This window comes from Peromyscus leucopus, chromosome 4 (assembly GCF_004664715.2).
Source record: "Peromyscus leucopus breed LL Stock chromosome 4, UCI_PerLeu_2.1, whole genome shotgun sequence".
In the NCBI taxonomy this organism is placed as follows: domain Eukaryota; kingdom Metazoa; phylum Chordata; class Mammalia; order Rodentia; family Cricetidae; genus Peromyscus; species Peromyscus leucopus.
In genome coordinates this window covers 48,287,232-48,291,981 of record NC_051066.1, presented here as the reverse complement: position 1 = coordinate 48,291,981, position 4,750 = coordinate 48,287,232, and the positions used below count along the sequence as shown (strand labels likewise).

The 4,750-nt window shown below is 41.1% G+C and overlaps 1 non-coding gene across 1 annotated transcript; it reads left to right on the top strand.

The window, feature by feature from the left end:
* The first annotated feature begins 431 nt into the window (after window positions 1-431).
* Window positions 432-536, top strand: LOC114704494. The gene has a single exon (XR_003736277.1). It is a non-coding gene; the product is annotated as a U6 spliceosomal RNA (small nuclear RNA).
* Window positions 537-4,750: the final 4,214 nt, after the last annotated feature.

Sequence of the window (4,750 nt, the reverse complement as noted above, 5' to 3'; positions counted from 1 at the left end):
ATATAAGGGAATTTGTCTGGTGAACTTGTTACTGGGCACCCAGTCTAGCAACATGATGAGCTCCAGGTTGGATAAGAGACCATGGAAAGTGACATAAAACAACATATGACAGTCTCTGGAATGTACACACACACACACACACACACACACACACACACACACACACACACACATATGCATGTGTACACCACACACACAAAAGCACTCAGCACTCAGAAGGCAGAGGCAGGTGGATCTCCGAGTTTAAGGTCATGTGATCTAGTTATAAGCTAGTTATAAGCTATCCAGGGCTACATAGTGAGGCCCTGTCTAAAACAGAAGAAAACATGTTGACTTGTTAGTGATTACTGATCTAAAAAATAAATCAGAAATTCCTCTATGCATGCTTTTGAAAAACTAAACGTTCCACCCTTTTCTTTTTCTTAGTATGCATGCTTCCTTTGGCTTCACATATACCAAGGTTAGAATGATACAAAGAAGATTAACATGGCCCCTGTGCAAATGATGTACAAAGTCATGAAGTGTTCTTATGATTATATTTTTAGTTTGAGGGAGGGGGGAGAAAATGCTCAAAATATATTGCATGAAGACAGTTTTAAATAAAAATGAAAAATCAGTTAAAATAATACATTAAAAAGATTTCTGCCACACAAGTTTTTCTAAAGTTGTATGTAATTTGTAATGTTAACTCTATTGGTTTCTGTAATACTGTTTTCAGTACATTAGGGATTGTGAGACATAAAGTAAATCTTTGAAGGACACAGTTTAGAGCTTTACATATTTTCTAGGATAACCCATATGAAGATATTTTTGTAAACCTAGACTGTAGGCTGGGCGGTGGTGGCACACGCCTTTGATCCTAGCACTTGGAAAGCAGAGGCAGGCGGATCTCAGTGAGTTCAAGGCCAGCACCTAGATTGTAAAAAGAGCCTGCATTCGTAATGTTTCTGTTGCTGTTGTGAAAACCTCACAACCAAGGCAATTTATAGAAGGAAGAGTTTGTTTGGTTTATAGTTCCAGGGAGATTAGAGTCCCTCGTGGTGGGGACATGTGGCAGCAAGCAAGCAGCATGGTATCTAGAGCAGGGGGCTAAGCACTCCCATCTTCAATGAGGAGGTAGTGGACTGAGTGAGCAGGAAGCAGGGCGAGGCTCTATAATCCTAAAGCCCTGCCTCTTCCTCCGGCAAGGCTGCATCACCTAACCCTCCCCAACAGCGCCACCAACAGAGAACCAAGTGTGCAAACACTCAAGCCTATGGGGCACATTTCTCATTCAGATCACCACAGGGGCAAAGGTATTTGTCCTGTGTGGATTTTTGTTAACTAGACTCAGAACTGTCTAGGAAAAGGAGTCTCCGTTGAGAAAATTACCTGTAGGCAAGTCTGTAGGGACATTTTCTTGATTAGTGATTGATGTAGGATGGCCCACCTCACAGTGGGTGATTGACACCCCTGAGCTGGTGGTCCTGGGTGCAGACTGAGCAAGCCATGAGGAGCAAGCCAGGAAGCAGCATTTCTCCATGACCCCTGCTTCAGTGCCTGCCTCCAGGTCTTTGCCCGAGTTCCTTCTCTGGCTTACCCTCATGATGGAGTACACCTGTAAGCTGAAACACACCCTTTCCAGCCCAGCTTGCTTTGGGTCCTGGTGCTTACCACAGCGATAGAAAACAAACAGGGACAAGACTCATAGACACGTTTGTCACATAGGGAAACATTGTAGCGCTAAGTGGCCAACTGCAGTGTGAACTAATGCTCATCCAAAGTTGGTTCCCTGATCCGCAGCTTCCTGGGCCTTGTTGCTGGCACTCAGCTGCCTTTACTCTCTCTCTCTCTGACCCTGCCTCTGAGTTTTGACCTCTGAATTTCCCCCGAAAACTTAGCTTTTTTTTTTTTTTTTAATTTGATTTCAGGTTAATTTCTTAACCTTTTACTCTGTGGCTTGAGAAGAACATTTCCAATCCTACCCTTTAATTTGTCCAATTTTAGGATGAAGAAATGCTTTATTTATTTATATGTTTTAAGCCAAACGAGCGTTTCTTTCCATGAACCAGGAGTGCCGCGTAAACATACTCTTTGTGCATTGCGGAGACCCGTCTTCGTACTGGCTGGACCCCTTGGTCAGCATTGGGCAATTATATGTCTGGGCAGGTGGTCTCTGGGGTGCTCTTTTAACAAACTTGTGGGCCGAATGCAACGTGTCCTCCACCAGCTATTTGAGATAATCATGTATATGTTACCGAATCGTCTAGAAGTACTTTTAGAGAAAATAGGAAAATGCTCCGCATTTCTTGAAGAAAACAATGCCATGTGTGAGGCAGTTGTGAAGTGGATTTCTCTTTGTTGTTTGTGCTCGTCCTGCAGGACCCAGACGGGTGCCAGGACACGAGGGGAAAGGAGTTGTGGTCACGCTGCTGCCCTCCTCACCTATCATGGTATTGTCTCAGTCCTAGAATTCCTAAGCAAATGAAGTCCCGTGAGCCCGTTCTCCGGGAGCAACCCCGTGGAATTCAGCGAGTTTCAGAATCCAGACATTTATACACAGGACACCAGCAGCTACCTTGCTGCATTCTCTCGAGGATTCTTTTTCCTTTTCTTTTCCTCTTTATTTTTATTTTTTTGTTTGTTTATCGAGTTTTTTGAGTGAAGGTTTCTCTGTATAGCCCAGGCTATCCTGGATCTCGCTCTGTAGACCAGGCTGACCTCAAACTCACAGAGATCGGCCTGCCTCTGCCTCCCGAGTGCTGGGATTACAGGCTTGCGCCACCACCGCCCGGCACGTATCAGCATTTTCTAACAATACTGCCTGCCTCGGTCAGAGTTGCCTGTGGAGCTGTAGTAACACACAAGAGACAAGGCTCTGCTAAGCCTCCCCACCTCTTGAGGCTGTTTAGATTTAAGCAGAGCTGTGTGCCTTTGCTGGAGCTGTAGCTGTAGCTCAGGTGGTGGAATGCTTGCCTAGCATGCAAGAATCCCTGGGTTCATAAAGCCAGCCATTTTGGTTCAGGTCTATAATCCCAACATGACAGAAGGGTCGGAAATTCAAGGCTACATAGCAAGTTCAAGACCAGCCTGGGCTTATTGTGGCTTCTTTTATTGTTTTATTAATATTTTTATTTATTAAAGTAAATAAATAAATAAATATTAAAGTAAATAAAATAAAGCTTGGGAGTCAAATATTAGAGAATAAACCTAATAGATCCACAGAGTGATGAAGAAATGATCATCTGACCACTTCTTCACCTTCCCAGAGCAAAAAGACCACGCATCTTTCAAGCCCCTCCTTATTCCTCTCTGTGTCCCTCTATCTTCCTCTGAGTCCTCCAGAAAACTCTATGGTCTGCTCCATTGGAGGTCTCTGATTGACAACACAAATCTTCAACAACATTTCCCCTTTTTTGTCTTAAAGGAAAGGTTTTAATTTTAACATAGTAAAACTATATACAATAAGAACAATTTAGCTGGGCGGTGGCGGCGCACGCCTTTAATCCCAGCACTTGGGAAGCAGAGCCAGGCGGATCTCTGTGAGTTTGAGGCAGCCTGGGCTACAGAGTGAATTCCAGGAAAGGTACAAAGCTACACAGAGAAACCCTGTCTCAAAAACCAAAAAAAAAAAAAGAAAGAAAAAAAGAACAATTATCAGGTATTGTCTAAATAAAAAGAAAAGCTATTGACTTTATAACAAAATGAAACTATATGCAATAAGAACAGTTATCAAGTAAGAATTACAGGTACAATGTCCAGTACAGTTGTGTTAGGCAAATTTAGAGAAAATACTCCATTATCTATCCTCTCTTGGTGAGTCCAAAGTTTGTACTACTTAAATCTTTATCACCTTGTAAGTTTTGAAATAAATTACTTAGTTCACGAGTTGTTAATCCAATTGTGGGCCTCAGCCAGTTATTATCTCCTGGCAATTTTTGAAAATAATTAAGAGTTCATAATTGATCTCTCTTGATTTGTACTTTCTGTGTTTGAATTTTTTGTAAACCTATCTTATATCCTAGGTAATTAATAGAATCTCCTCTGTGTATTTTTTTCAGGAGCAATTGGTAATCCCTAACAAGGCATTTTTTTTTTTTTACTTCTTCAAACACTTTTTTAAGGTATCTGTATCTGAATCAGCTAGTAAGATGTCATCTATTTAATAGTAAATATAGATTGAAGAAACTATGAATTATTTTAATGACTGTTGTACAAAATATTGACACAAGGTAAGACTGTTTAACATCCCTTGTGGAAGAATTTTCCACTGATACTTTTTAATAGGTTAAGAACTATTATAAGTAGGTACTGTGAAGGCAAATTTTTTTTCTATCTTGTTCTTGTAAAAGTATAGTAAAAAAAAAAAAGCAGTCTTTTAAATCAATCATTATAATAGACCATCCTTTAGGCAATAGAGAAGGCAAGGGAATTCCAGACTGTAGAGGGCCCATTGGCTGAATCACCTTATTTATGAATCTGTTAATATTCTCCATTTTCCAAATTTCTTTTTAAAGACAAATACAGGAGAATTCCAAGGACTGGTTGGTTCTTCAATATGTTGAGATTTAACTGCTCCTGAACCAGCTCCTAATGCCTGTAATTTTCCTGATGTCAAAGGCCATTGTTCCACCCACCCAGGTTTCTCAGTTACCCATTTTAAAGGCAGGGCTGTTGGCCCTTTGAAAGACTAACAGCAGTTTTGCTGGGCTTATGTACAACCTGAACAGATTGGTGACTATTCTTGATAATACCTTCTAATATTTCTCTC